The following is a 17,083-nucleotide window of genomic DNA, read 5'->3' on the forward strand; positions in this document are numbered from 1 at the left end:
AGCTAGATAAACGTTAAGGGTGTATACGAAAATTAAGACACAGATAATAGGCTACACTACCTTCTTACCTTTCTATAAGGCTTTGAATGCGTAGATAGCAGTTAGAGAAGGTAAGGTGTAGGCGACGAGAGACGGATAGTTAAAGGAGGTAGCTAAGCCGAAGGCAGCAGTCTTAGCCGAAACAAAGCTGCACGTGACTAGGAAAGTATAGCCGAGTTAAGTTCCCTAAACAGGCCTGTTCGTTTATGCTTAGAGGCTGTGCAGGTCTAGTTTTAGACCTTCTAATATATACTTAGACTTAGATTAGAGATCTTCTAGAGCGGCTTACTTATAGCTTAGATTAAAGTAGTAACTACTTAGGCTAGTAACTATAACTAAAACTAGTTATATAAGAGAAGTTTACTTATCTCTATAGGTAGTTATACTCTATATATAGAGTAATAGATTCTACTAAGAAATATTAGAAGGTTAGAGATTATAAGAGTAAAATCTAGACTAATAAGATATTATATAGTATATTAGGCTAGACTACTATCTAAATTAAATATCTATAGTCTAAACCTATTATCTACTCTACTACTATATATCTATCTTAATATTTTTAAAAGTTATTAACTTCTTCTATCTTAGATACTAGAAGCTAAAGAGCTTATTAAATATAAGTCTTTTAATACTCTTAACCTAAGATACTACTATATATAGAAGACTAAAAGTATAGTCTTTAGTACTACTTATAATAGTCTAGTTTAAAGATTTATCTTAGGTTATATAACTTTAGATTACGTAACCTTATTACGTAATCTAGCCTAGCGTCTTAGTACTTAGTTCTTCTATATATAGAGCTTCTTAAAGCCTTTTTTCTACTTCTTATCTTTAGATAGCTAAATTTAACTTAACCTACTCTACTAGTATCTCTTATTCTTATAGCTTATAGAGATAGTACTATCTATAGCTAACTTACCTAGCTAGATATTTAGAGACGCTTATAGTAGTAGAGACTATAGAGCTAGCTCTTATATTATCTAAAGGTTAATACCTCTTTAGCTAAAGATAGTAGTATAATATTAGACTAAACTAAGTAGTCTTATAAGAAGTATTTACTAATAGCTATACTAAGAATTAGAGCTATAAAAGCCTAGTTACTTACTTTAAGAATCTATTAATATACTAATTAATTACTTACCTCTAGTACTATATAAGACTACTAGCGAATCTAGTTAGTAGTAGAAAAGATACTACTAGTAGTAGACTAAAGAGAGCTATAAGAGCTCTATATATAAGAGAACTTCTATAGAACTTCTATATATAGAAACTCTCTCTATTTTAAAAATTAATAATTCTCTACTCTACTAGTAGAGCTAATAATTAGCTACTACGCTAGTAGTATATACTTTTACTTCTTAAATAAAAAGCTATATCTAAGTTAAACTACTTAAATACTATAGGTAAACTCTTATAAAGTAATTCTAGAAGTAAAACTCTAGTTTTATAGTACTCTTTTACTTCTATAATTCTTAAATTCTAGATAGAAAACCTGCTAGCTAGCTACTTAAAATAATATTATTATTATAAATTATCTATTTAATAACATAATATAATAACTAATAAGAATTAGAATAATAACTTTAAATAGAAGCTAGTATAGCTACGCTAGAGCTTAGTAATACCTAGATTATTAGTAGCTAATAGCTCTTATATACTCTTTACCTCTAGAAAGAAGCTTTAAGAGCTTTTTCTAGAAAAGCTAGATAAAATTATTAATAAATTAGTTAGCTAATTACTTATATACTAGGTACTTATATAATAGACCTATATATATTACTAGATTACTACTAATATACTTACTAAAGAAGATACTATATATAGAAAGTATTAGAATTTATAGTAGAAAAAAGCTATTACTTTAGTAAAGATTTAATAGCTATAAGCATAACTATAATCTTACTCTAGAAGCTAAATACTATCTACTCTATTAACTTAATACGTAATACGCTTTATAACTTAGATACTACGTATATATAAAACTAGCGTATTACTACTAGATAACTTAATTCTAGATTTTTATCTAACTACGTATATATCTACTATACTACTAGTAACTAAATAACGCTTAGAAAGCTAGATAAGATTTTCTATTAAGTTTCTAGACTTTTTATTACTATTTAATAGTAAGATTATTACTTTTAAGTAATAGAAAGATAAGTTATAAGATAAACTTTAAGCTAATTATAACTAGTATATAGAAGAAATAGATAAAAATACTAAAAAAACTATTATAGCCTATATATATACGTAGATAGAAGAAAATATATACTAGACTCTCTCTATAATTCTACGTACTCTAAGAAATAGTAGTACGTAGATTTTCTATAAATATATACTTAATTAGCTAGAGAAAAGCTATATAGATCTCTATAAAAAGCTAAATATTTATCTTAATTTCTAGAAGCTACGTTACTAAAATACTACTAACTTCGTATACTTCTAGGTTAATTTCTTCTATCTAGCGTAGAAGCGCTAGCTTCTAATAGACTAATAGATAGAGAAGTTTTATAAAAAGCTTTTAATAAGTCTATATATATAGATAGGTATCTACTAATATTAGTATACTTATAATTATAATTAATATATAGACCTTACTTAAGACTTTACTAGAGAGCTTACCTAAGAAGAAGCTTATATATCTAGAAAGGTTAAAAAGTATAACGCGCTTATATTAACGCTATATTATATACCTATAGCTCTTCTAGATATTCTACTAATCTTAGATAAAGCTCTAGTAATTAGAAAGCTAGTTACCTACTTCTAATACTAGTAACCTAGTTATATAAGTTATAATTACTTAAGCGTCTCTACTACGTAGAAAGCTATTAAGAATATTAATCTAGAAAAGAAGTCTATAGAGTCTATAGAGCTATAAGTATCTAAGAATAACACGTTAGAATATAAATCTAATAATTTAGAAAAAGTCTAGCTCTAGAAGAAGTCTTCTCTCTAGAGCTACCTACTAGAGTAATAAATCTACGCGAAAAGCTATTTAGTAGTTCTATATTTACTCTACTCTACTAAATATTTATAAATAGTCTTACTATTAAGCTTAGAGGCTTAATTAATACTAGAGTAGGTAGTTACGTTCTAGTATACCTAAAGTACCTTTAGACTCTTAGATAAAACCTTTACGTTAAGCTATTACGTATAGAACCTATTCCTCTTACTAGTTATAATAGATAATCTAATAGCTAGATAGATAAATATTTTAAAGCTAATTTAGTACTAGAAAGCTACTAAATACGCACCTACTTTATATATTATAATACTAGCTACTATAACGTAATAATTAGTTATAAGCTACTTAAAGAAGCTAACGTTTAGATTAACTATAAGTAGCGCGTACTAATATAGCTAGATACTAATTAATTAATTAATTATAAATATAACGCGTTTATCTTTATATAATCTTCTTAATTTACTACTAAAGCTTAAGTAGCTTACTAAGCTAATACTAATTACTATAATACCTTAATATTAGTAGTAGAAAAACTAACTTAACCTATTTATTAAAGTTAGTAGGTTTAGAAAGCTTAATCTAGTTAGTAACTATACTACTAAGCTTTATAAATACTTTATAGTAAAGAGTAGTAATCTTTTCTATAGCTATCTTCTTAGTATAAGTAGACTATTTCTTAAAATTAGATAAGAAGTTAGAAAAAAGGTATATACTTATAACTAGGTTATTAAATTTAGTATTAGCCTCTAGTATTTTAGTAGTACTAATATAAACTTAGTCTATATTTATAAATAGATCTAAGACTATAGTATAGAGCTATATATTCTAGTTATCTAGATTATCTAGAATTATATTAAGGTTATAGTAGTAGCGCTCTATAGTATTACTAGTAAGAAGGTTTATAACGTATAGAAGATAAGATAGATCTATATTAAAGAAGACGCTATTTATAGCTAAGGCTAAATAGACTTCTATCTTCTAATTCTTATATTTCTATTATCTAGTACTTAGGTTACTCTTACTATTAAATTTTAGTAAGTTATTATAATTCTATTAATAAGAGTTATAGAGATTAGTAGGTAGAGAGATTTAAAGAGTAGTAGCTATAGCTTCTATAATATACGTACGCTACTCTACTATACGTAGCTATACTTAGAGAGTAGAGTATTTAGTAGTAATAGTATTATAGTTAGCTTAAAGAGTCTAGAACTAGTAATTAAAGCTATTCTTAAAGTTTCTAAAGATATTATTAAGAGTATTCTTTATTACTAAGGCTTTCTAGTTAGTATTAGCTTTACTAATTATAACTAGTAGCTACGTAGAGTCTTACCGCAGGCCTCTAGTCTACGTAAGTACCTAGAGTATTAGAAAGTTAGAGAGATTTATAGCTAGAGTTTCTACCTAGTTCTTCTTCTAGATATTACTTATAGTATCTTAGTTTCTAGAATTATAGAGTAGGTTTTTTTTATTATAATTTAGCTAGACTATATAGTACGTAGTAGAGCTAATAGTAGAATTATATAAACTATTATAGCACGAATAAGAAATAAGAATTTAAGATATATAATAAGTTATATAATATTAAGCTATAAAGATATAGAGGCGTAGAGTAGATATCTACTATACTAAGACGCTAAGATAGCTAAGATTATATAACTAAGCGAGCAGGTTAGTACTATAACAAGATTACTAGTAGCCTAGAGTAACTAGAGACGTTAAAGAATATATTAAAGCTTATAAGCTATATATATAAATTAAGAGTTTATATCTTACTTCTTAAAAGTTTCTCTAGCTACTACTAGTACTATTCTATACTTAGTTAGATATATCTATTAATTATATTACTCTATTACTACTATATAAAAAGAATAGATAAATATATAGATACCTACTAGTAGTTATCTACTATCTTATAAAAATATATTATCTTATTCTAGTATTCTTCTTATTAGTAGAAAAACTAGTAAATATATTTATAAGCTACGTATATTATCTATATAGTATACTAGATAATATAGTATTAGACTAAGATACGTAGTTTATTTCTAAATTCTAGTATTACCTTTCTAAAAGACTAGGTATTAAGCTAAAGCATTTATTATCTTTCTACTCTAAGACTAATAGCTAAATAGAGAAAGTTAATAGTAGTATTAAGTAGTATCTTTATATATTTATAAACTTTTATTAAAATAATTAGATATAATAGCTACCTCTTACTAAATTTATAATAAATAATATAATATTAAAGACTACTAGTATATCTCTATTCTTTATAAACTATAATAATAATCTCTAGCTAGACTTAGAACTATTATAACTATACCTACTAAACCTATCTATAATATAGAAATACTAATTCTATTACGCTAATACTATAACTAATTACTTTAAGCGTATACTTACCTAGCTAAAAGCTTTTATCTAGTAGTTAATTAACTAGTATAAATAATACGTAAATAATTACTATAAGAATATACTACGTTATAAAAAAGACTAGAAAGTCTATATTAATACACGTAATATAAAAACTAATTACCTAATAAAGAAAGAGAATAATAAGATAGCTAAACTATATAAAGTTAAGAAAGTCTACCTACGTACCTATCTATTAGACCTACTACTATTAATAAAAATCTTTCTAGTATTCTACTATTTACTTCTCTAGTCTTAATATAATGTTAAGAGTCTTCTAGAATAAGATAAAATTAATAAGACTAAGTTACGCTATCTATATAAGAGAATTCTAGAATAGAAAGATAGATTAGATAAAGTAACTAAGTAATAGAAATTTAATAAGCTACTTAATAGCTATAATAACTATAAAGATTTATAATATTTTATTAAATTAAAATACTATAAGCTATTCTAGTAGCTAGTAACTAATCTTAAAGACTAGAATAAAGTAATTCTAGCTTTCTATAGTATATATTCTAGAAAGCTAAAACTACTTATATAGATAAAGAAGTTAGCTAGATTCTAATAATAGTAGAGAGAAAAATTATTCTAGAGTAATTTAGACTATTTAAGATAAATAGTAGAGTAGAAGAGAGGTACTATTATAGTACTAATATAAGTTTAGGTCTAGACGCTACTTATATAAGTCTATAACTAGTATCTTAGTATCTATATAGATATCTCTTATAGCTTACTAAGCCTTCTACTTCTTATAGTATAATATAGTTAATTATCTTTATATTTACTATATAATAGTAATAAAAATAACTTTCTATAATAGAATTTATATAGAGAATATACTAGTAACTTAGAATCTTCTAGATACTAATTATAGATATAGTTTTTCTACTTAGCTATCTTAGAAAACTACTATATTTATATTTTAGTATAGTAACTTATTATCTAAATAGTCTAGATAGAACTCTAGAGTAGTAAGTATTTCTCTATAGATTAGTAGGTTATACTAAGTAGAGATTATTTTAGGCTAGTTTAAATAGACTTTGTAATAAGTACTCTATTTCTTATAGTTAATAAACTATTTACTATAGAAAAAGTAAAACTCTATAAATATATAACTCTTCTTAAGCTACCTTTAATAGTAACTAAGTATATATTTCTACTATATAGTAGCTAGTTTACTATAGAAAATTCTCTAGTTAGACGCTATTTTATAAGTAATAGAATAAGTTATATATCTATCTATTTTTTACGTTTTTAGATAGTAGTATTTATCTAGATTAAAACTTAGTTAGAATATAACTTTCTCTTCTTATAAATAAAGCTTAATTAGATCTTAGAGAATATTTCTACCTTTATTACTATATATAGTAGCCTTAATAAATATACTAGATACTAGATAGTTTTATACTAGTATAAGTTTACGTACTTATTAGAATATAGTTTTATAATAACTAGTATATTCTTTTATATAGATATTAATTTTACTTATAGATTATATAGATTATTTCTTCTAATACTTATAAAGTATTTCTAAAATTAGCTTTTATTTCTAGATTTATAACTTCTTATTATACCGAAGTAGATAATACGATAATATAATATATTATACTATAAGAAGTAGAAGACTTAGCAGGCTATAAGAAATATCTATATAGGCGCTAAGGCGCTAGCAAGGTACTAGCCGCTATTACGTAAGTAGTACCTAAACCTAAACCTATATTAGTACTATAATAGTACTTCTCTTCTACTCTACTATTTATTCTAAATAGCCTAACTCTAAAAAAAATTCTCTCTATCTTTGTTAGAGCTTAGCTAACTTTCTTACCTATATTAGTAGTTCTAGCTTTTCTAGGTATATACTATAGAAGGCTAGAATTACTTTATCTTAGCCTCTAAGGTCTATTACTAGTCGCTAGAAAGGCTTATAGTATCTCTATTTAATAAGGTATTATAGGTCTCTATAGTTATTATAGCTATTAAGTAGCTTATTAAATTTCTATTACTTAGTTACTTTATCTAATCTATCCTCTTATTCTAGAACTCTTCTACGTAGATAGTATAACTCTACTTTATTAATCTTATCTTATTCTAGAAGGCTCTTAGTATTATATTAGAGTTGTAGAAGTAAGTAATAGAATACTAGAAAGATTTTTATAGATAGTAGTAGGTTCTTGTAGGTAAGCGCGTAGGTAGACTTTCTTAACTTTATATAGTTCTACTATCTTATTATTCTCTTTCTTTATTAGGTAGTTAGTTTTTATATTACGTGTATTAACGTAGACTTTCTAGCCTTTCTTATAGCGTAGCGCGTCTTTCTAGTAATTATTAGTATATTACTTATACTAGTTAATAGACTACTATACAAGAGCTTTTAGTTAGGTAAGTATACGCTTAAAGTAGTTTATAATAGCGTTAGTATAGTAGAACTACTATTTCTACGTTAGAGATAAGTTTAGTAGGTATAGTTATAAGAGCTCTAAACCTAATTAGAGATTATAGCTATAGTTTATAAAGAATAGAGACACGTCTATAGTCTCTAATACTATATTATTTATTGCGAATTTAGTAAGAGGTAGCTATTAGACCTAGTTATCTTAGTAGAAGTTTATAAACGCGCGAAGGTATTATTTAATACTACTATTAACTCTTTCTGTTTAGCTATTAGTCTCTAAATAGAAGAATAATAAGTATTTTAGCTTAATATCTAGCCTCTCTAAGAGGTAGTGCTAGAATTTAGAAATAAACTATATGCCTTAGTCTAAAACTATATTATCTAGCGTACTATATAAATAGTACACGCGGCTTATAAAAGTATCTACTAATTTCTCTATAGATAGTAAAGAGACTAGAATAAGATAGCGTATTTTAGTAAGGCGGTAGATAACTACTAGTAGGTACTTATATATTCGCCTATTCTTCTTATATAGTAGTAATAGAGTAATATAGTTAATAGATATATCTAACTAGGTATAGAATAGTACTAGTAATAGTTAAAGAAAGCCTTAAGAAGTAAGGCGTAAGCTCTTAACACGCGTATATAGCTTGTAAGCTCTAATATATTTCTTAATATCTCTAGTAACTCTAGGCTACTAGTAGTTTCTTATAACTAGGTTAATAGTTTTAACTTAGCTAGAGTATCTAGCAGAGCTAGTAGAGTAAGTTTAGTAGAGAATTTAGGTTTATAACTTATTATTAGGTAGAGTAAATAATTAGTTTTAGTAGTAGATCTATCTATTAAGAGTTCTATAGTCTAGTATTAGTATTCTTAGCTCTTTTTATAGTATTCTTAGCTATTGTTTTACTTATTTATTCTAGAGAGTAGATATTATAGCTTAGGCTATATCTAACCTTTAGTACGCTAGGTTAATTAGGTTATTAATAGGCTTAGCTATAGCTAGTAGAATAATATTAATTAGAGCGGTATATAGATTCTAGGTATTCTAGGCCTCTCTAAGAAGGTCTACTAGTATAGCTAGGTTAAATTATTCTAGAGAGAGTACTATACGCTATCTATTCTTAATATAATTATTATTTATATCTATTTTAGTAGAGTAATCTCTAGGTTTCTAGCTTAGCGTATTTAGACGAATAGCCTTTAAGTCTAGTTAGTATATAATCTAGAAGTTAAACTATAAAAGAAATTCTAACTACTAGACTTAACGCTAGCTTAGAGTTTTAGTTAAGATAAAGTATTCTAGGTTCTTATAGTCTATAATAACCTTAAATAGTTCTATAACGTCTTATAGCTCTAGTCTCTATTCTTTAAGCGCTTTAATAATAGTAAGAAGCTTCTTGTTATAGATCTTATAGTTATATTCTAGCGTAGCATGTTTACTAGAAAAATAAGTAATAGAACGTAGAATACCTTCTTTATTATATTATAAAAGAACTCTGCTAGAAGCCTAGTTAGAGGCGTTAGTCTCTAGAATAGTGCGTCTAGTATAATTAAATATAGCTAGTACTAGAGCTATAGTAAAAGCTAACTTTAGATTTTTAAATACGTTTTACTAATTATTACTCTAGTACTATAGTAAGTCTTTTCTTATAAGCTTATTTAGTAGGCTAGTAATCTTAGAGAAGTTCTAGATAAAGCGTCTATAGAAGTTAGCAAACTCTAGAAACTTTTATAGATCCTAAAAACATAAAAATAGTAACTAATCTTTAATAGTTTAAACCTTAGCTAGGTCTATCTTAATACTCTCTAGAGAAACTATTAGGCCTAGGTACTTTATTTTTGTAGTTTTAAACTTGTATTTATAGATGTTAATTTACAAGCCTATATTAATTAATTATTAGACTATCTTCTAGACGTAGCTCTTATATTTCTTATAATTAGCTAAATAGATTAGAATATTATTAAGATAGGTAGTATACGTTTAGTCTAGTAGGTTATATAGCGTATAATTAATATAGTTCTAGAAGAAGGCTAGAGTATTATATAGTCTAAATAGTATAATAAGTAACTTATAGAGCCTAAATTAAGTAGTAAAGATAGTTTTCTATTTATAGCTCTCTATAATACAAAGTTTATTAAATATAGTAATAATATCTAGTTTTATATAGACCTTAGTATTATATAATATATCTAGAGTTTTTCGTATAAGAGGTAGTAGATATTAGTTCTTAATAGTAATATTATTAAGGCCTTAGTAGTCTTAATAGATGCGAATTTCTTCTTCTAGTTTTATCGCGAGTAATAATAGTACCGCGTAGCGCGCCTAAGATTCTTAGATAAATCTCTTATCTAGGTTATTATTAAGCTATTTTCTAATAACCTATAGCTCTAGCAAGAAGAAAGGTCTATTCTTCTAGTATAGCAGCTTCTTTTCTAGTATAAGTTTAATCTTATAGTTCTAGGCTTGCTATAGTAGTAATTTATTTACTTTACTAGGTAGAAATTCTTTATATAGGTCTACTAACTATAATAGTAGTATCTTAACAAGGTTCTTCTTTAGTAGATCTAGTTTCTCTTTTATAAATTTATTAATATTCGCGTTAGTTATACCTCTTATATATAGTAGAGTTTTACTTTTAGTAAGAAGCTTATATATTTCTCTAGAGAGTTTCTATATCTCTATATTATTAAGCTCTTTCTAGGTAATCTTTATAGCTCTTATGCTAGAGTTTTAGTAGAATTAGAGAAAGGTTATAGTAAACGCTAGTTAGATATCTTCTAGATTAGGCTACTTATTCTACTACTAGGTAGTATAAAGTAGCTGCGAAAGCAGAATACTTAATAGCGAGAGTAGTAGCTTTTATAGTAGTTTTCTCTTTTACCTTAATCTAGTAGCAAAATAGGAAGGAACTAGTTTTTCTTATAGTTAGTTTAGAATTATAAGAGCGTAGTATTCTAGTATAGTATCTTTTTCTATATTAGTATTATGCGTATAATAGTAGAGATAGCTAGAAGTTAGACTTACTTTAATAGTAATTAGTAAGCTCTCTTATAGTTAATTATATTTAGCTACTTCTTTATATATAGATAGTCTATAGTTAGAATATTTAGGTTTACCTAGTATAACGAGGTTATAGAAGGCTTAGAGTAGTAAGAAAAGGTCTATAGAGTAATAGTAGCATTAGTAGTACTATAAGTTAAAGGTTAACGTTATTTCTATCTAGTCTATACTTAGGTTATAGCGCCTTAGCTATAGTAAGCTAAGAATAATAGAAGTTTTCTAGGCTAGAGTAGTAATAAAGAATAGGTAGTATTTATAGTAGTTACTAGTTACTATTAGTAAAATAGTATAGCTAGTAACTTAGTTCTTTATTTTACTATCTACTAGAAGAAGTGTTTATAGTACTAGTGTTAGCCTTATTTCTAGGTAAAGTTTAGTAATAAGGTTCTTACTAATAAATACTTATTCTAAGTATTTACTATTAATAAGTTTATTAACTTTTTTAGAGTTATAGTACGCAGGAAATAAGGTTATTTAAATAAATAATAATTTACTATTTATAGATCTAAGTTATAGTAGCTCTTATTTAGCTAGAATATAGCGAATCTAATATATATTATTATTCTAGACTAACCTTAAATTCTCTATTAACCTCTAGTTATAATATTAGCTAGAGGTTAGAAGTTTTCTAGAAAGCTAGAGTTTAACACGCTTATTAAGAGTGTAACTATAGACGGTAGTATATCTACTAGAGTAGTTAGACTTAAAGTAGAGCTATTAGTCTCTTCTTCTATAAAGCCTTATACTTAGAATAGATTACCTAGTAGAAAGCTTTATAGAAAATAGAAGTAGAAAAGCTAAGGTAAATACTATAATTAGAGTAGATATAATAGAATTTAAAGAATAGTTTCTTGCTCTATTCTAGTTAGTCTAAGCTATCTATACTTAGTATTATTTTGTTTCTTTTCTACGTAGTTATTCTTGTTATATTCTACCTACTTATAGTAGAAATAGAGGTCTTACTAGATATATTATTCTTAGGTTAGGTAGTTATTCTAAGTTAAATTCTAGAATAGGCGGCGGGCGTCTAATTATATAGTATTAGAGTCTGTTACTATTATATTAGAGAGTATAGCGCTATAAAAAGTTAGTAGCTCTTAGATTTATAGAGTAGATTTAGCGCTAGAGCGGTAAGCTTATAGTTTATTAATATAGGCTTTCTTCTATAGGTCTTTCTAGCTTTTCTAGTATTACTTATACTACTTATTAATATTATCTAGTTCTAGCTTATCTAAGCTTACTATAACTACGTTAGAGAGCTTATAGAAAACCTTAATCTTAAGTAAATTAACTATCTACGTATTTATCTTTCTAGCTATAGTTATAAGGCGGTTATACTTAGCTTTAAAGTTAGGCTAGAGTTTATTTTTTATCTAGTAGTTTTCGAAGTTAATTTTTACTTACTACGATAGGTTAACTAAGATGTAGATCTAGCTTATACTCTCTAGAATATTCTTTAGGCCTTGCTATAGCTAAGAAACTAGGTTATTAAAGTTATTAGTAATTATCTTAAACTTTATTTATAGCAGGCTATAGGTATCGCCTTTTAGGTATTCTATAATATACTATAGCTAATAGAAGCTACTATTAAAGACGTAATTATCTACCTTAAGAACGCGGTAGATACCTAACTACTATGTCTTAAACTATTATTAGTACTTTAGTATATTCTTCTTATTACTCTTAAACTTTTCTAGATTCTCTAAAATACGGCGTCTACCGCCGCCGTTAGTATTATTATTTGCGAGGTTAGTAAGAGTAGTTATAATAGTTTTAATCTAGCGCTACTTCTAGTTATTTTTAAGTTCTATTTAATTAAGCTTAGCTTGCTACTTAGTACCTTTAGCCTCTACCTAATTTATTTAGTGTATTAGAGTATTCTTAAGTATAAAAAGAAGAGCTATAAGAGTCTTAGCTTATAGCGCTAGGTCTTATTCTAGGCCTAGTAATATAATAAGCTTAGTTAGGTTAGTATTAATACTAGTAGCTGTTATCTACTATATTAGTAGCTAGAATTATATATAGTTAGTAAGAAGCTTTCTCTACTACTACTATTACTAATTACTTACTATAGTTCTAGAGTCTAACTAGCTTTATAGTTTTCTAGAGGCGTAAGAGAGGCTAGGCTGCGTATAATAGCAGCGTAGTTCTTAGTTTCTTTCTAGGTCTCTAGTATAATACTAGAAAAAATCGTTATAAGATAGTAAGGTTTTAGGTAGAATAGTATAAACTATTATAGAGCGAGTAATATAGTAATATAATATATTATACTATAAGAAGTAGAAGGCTTAGTAGACTATAGAAAATATCTATGTAGGCGCCAAGGCGCTAGTAAGGCGCTAGCTACTATTATGTAAGTAGTATCTAAACTTAAACCTATATTAGTACTATAATACTTATATTTATTCTTTAATAGTACGTTATCTAAAGAAAGAAGTTTTATCTTAATTTTCTTAAACTAGATACTTTACTTAAGCTTATAGCGCTTTTCTACTAGTAGTAACTACTATAGCTATAGATTCTAAGTAATAAGTAAAGAATAAAAAAGGTCTATAATATCTATTTAATACTCTTAATTATAGAAGAAGGTTACCTAACTATTTACTCTAGTATTATTAGCTATATAGTAATTATAGTACGTTACTAGATTTTTCTATCTACTCTATTTTATTCTTATATTTTATAAATAATTTCTATTTATATATAGTATAAGTTAAGTATATAGAGTTCTATAGAATAGTATACGTACTAGTAAGAATTAAACTTTTTACTCTAAAATTATATACTATTAGAGGTTTAATATAACTAGTATAAAAGCCTAATTCTTAAAGATATTAACTAAATATACTTATAGTCTCTATCTTTCTATTACTTTTCTTAAAGAAGAGTAGGTTCTAGACGCTTAGGTTCTAGTAGAGTAGAATTACTATCTTACCTTCTAGAGATTCTAGTACTAGAACCTTATCTATTAATCTAAAATCTCTAAATATATTTCTTATAATATATATAGTAACTACTATAAGTATTAGATTATAAAATAGTAGCTAAAACTTAGTACTTTTATATAATATATACTCTAGTCTAGTCTATAGTTAGTTATAGGCGCGTAAGTTAAATAGATTAACTTTACCTCTTATCTAGAGTAAACGTTATATACTTTATATTTTACTAGACTTATATATATTATAAGCTATTCTCTTAACTAAGACTAAGGCTTACTTTTATAAGAGAAGGTAAGAGGTGTGCTTTAGGCTAGAATCTTTAGTAATAAAAAGGTAAACGTAATATTACTATAAATTATAAGTTATAGTAGTAATTTAATAAATAAAGTAATAACTATAAGAAGCTATAAGAAGTAAGCTTCTTCTAGTTTATATATACGTGCTATTCTAGCTAGATTAGGCGCTAAGACCTAGCTTCTATAGATTAGACCTAATCTACCTTACTCTATCTAATCTATCTAATCTACGTTATATAGCTCTAATTATTCTTATAACTTTATACGTAATCTCTTTTTCTATAATCTTAGGCTTAGCCTACTATTTTTCTTTATTCTAGCTAACTAATCTTATTTCTAATTCTATAATTATAATACTTACCTCTTCTTCTAAAGTATTATTCTAAAGCTCTATTCTATCTCTAGGTATAGTATTTTATTATTCTATACTATTTCTATATAAGAGTAGTACTACCTATAGTTCTATAGTATTATATTCTCTCTTCTCTTTCTATTCTTACTATACTACCTGCGCGTACTAAGTTCTTAATAGTTTACTACTACTATTACGCTAACCTTATTCTATGTACTAGTACTAATATATCTAATAACTTTTATAGTACTTACTATTTCTATAACCTATATTATATTATAGAGATATCTTCTAGTTACTACTTAGAGTATATTATAAAGAGTTAGTCTTATAATAAGGTATTAGACCTTAAAGAGGTAGAGAAGCTAAATTAGCTAGTAGCTAATTTACGTTCTTAGTAGTCTAAGGCTAGTCTTAAGGCGGGGCGTCTAGCTAAGTTATAGTAGTCTACTAAGGCGCGTAGTAATCGTCTCTAGAAGTAGTTAGATCTAGTATAGCGTTACTAAGACGCGTTACTTTCTAGAGATCTAGCTAATATTAAGAAGCTAGAGCGGCTAGAGTAGAAGGTATAGTAACTCTTATAGCTATAACTCTTTACTCTCTTAGTTAATTCTCTTTAGTTATTTAACTAGAGTTGTCTAGAGAATCTAGAGTTCTAGTCTCTAGGCTTTAGAGTTAGTACTATTAATAAAACTTCTCTAGTTTCTTAGAGTAGTTCTTAAGGTTTTCTAGTAGTTTCTAGGTATCTTCTTCTAGTAGATATTCTTTCTATCTAACTTAGTACTTCTACTAATTTTATATACGCTTTTTATCTAGTACTCTTTTAACTTTAAAATTCTAGTCTAGCTCTACCTCTATTTACTTATTAAGCGGTGCGCTATTAGGCGCTAGTTTAAGTTTAGATTTATAGAATATAGAGTGTATTCGTATTATTAGTAGTAGCTTTAACCTAAAGTTAACAGGTCTAAGTTACTTATTAATCTTAAATAGTCTAATTTATAAGTAGTTAAGTTTCTTGCTAGGTTACTTAGTACGTAAGTTTTTTTGTAGAATAAAAGCTTTACCCCTCTTCTTAAAGGTTAGTCTCTTAATTCTTCTCTTATTTACTTATTAAGTTATTTTTTCTACTATTCTTTATAGTTTATTATAGATTATTCTTATTTAGTACTTCTTTTTCTTTATATTTAGAGAGATTATAGCTAGATATATTAGAGATCTATAGGTTCTAGCCTTATAGCTATAATATACTTAATAGAGAGTTATCTCTATAGTTTCTTGTTTTACTATGTTATATACTAGTTATACTATAGATAGTAGTTTAACCTAGTTATCTTATTCTTAGTTAACGTAATTTTTTAGATATTCTTCTAGAGTTTAGTTTATTCGTTCTATTTATCTATTAGTTTAGAGGTAGAAGCTAGTTAATATTTAGTTACTTACTTCTATTTAGCTAAGTAGTACGTTCTAAAACTTAGATATAAATAGTTTATTTCTATCTATAGTAACTCGTTCTAGTATTCTATACTAGCTAAATAGTTATTAGCTTACCTTATAAGCTAGTTCTTTAGCTCTAAGAGTTTTACTAGTTAGATAGAAGTATACGTATTTAGTAAATTAGTCTATAATTACTAAGATAGTATTACACTTTCTTTATAACGCGGGTTTAATTAATCTAGATAGCTTTGTAATAAAGTCTATAGTAACGTATTACTATAGTATTATAGGTAGTTCTAAGAGTTATAGTAGCCTATAGAGTTAGTACCTAGTTACCTTATTCTACTAGTACTCTACGTACTTTCGTACTATTCTTATAACTTTTTTCTTTATTATAAGAAATTTATATTCTTAGCGTAGCCTCTTAAGAGTACGTTTAATTCTCTAGTACTTATATGTTATAGTGCTATAGAATTTCTAGATAAACTTTATTTATAACGTTTCTAGTACTTCTCGCTATTCTTATTTATTAGGTAGCTCTAGCCTATTATTCTACTAGTCTCTAATCTCTATAATCTAGCTAACTTATAGTTCGTTATATTCTAGAGTTCTATCTAGTCTTATATAGAGCACGGCTTTATATTTCTCTTTTATAGTGTCTACGTAGTTAGCTCTATAACTAAGTATATTCGCGGCTCTATTTTTAGTACTCTTTTAGTATTAAATTATAAAGTTTAGTGTAGCTAGTGTTTCTACCTATCTAACTTATTATTAGTTTAGCGTTTTTGTTGTTATAAACGCTATAAGGTTCTTATAGTCTAATACTACGTTAATAGAGTACTTAGCGCCTTCTAAGTATATTCTTTATTTCTTTATTACTACTATAATAGCTATAAGTTTCTTATTATATATATTATAGTTAAGTTCTAGTACTAAGAACTTTCTTAAGTAGAAGAAGTATAGTTAATACTTACTATCTTCTCTAGGTTAGCTAAGATATACCTCTAGAGCTTAGTCTAATATATCTATTTTAACCTATATTAGTTTATTTTTATTAAACATTTATAGTAGTAGTGCAGTAGTAAACATTTATTTTAGCATCTTAAACGCTTATTATTATAGGTCTTTCTATCTAAACTCTTAGTTCTTTTTAGTAACTTCTATAAGTAGAGTAGTAATCT

Source organism: Trematosphaeria pertusa (genome assembly GCF_010094035.1).
Source record: "Trematosphaeria pertusa strain CBS 122368 unplaced genomic scaffold BU26scaffold_13, whole genome shotgun sequence".
Classification (NCBI taxonomy): domain Eukaryota; kingdom Fungi; phylum Ascomycota; class Dothideomycetes; order Pleosporales; family Trematosphaeriaceae; genus Trematosphaeria; species Trematosphaeria pertusa.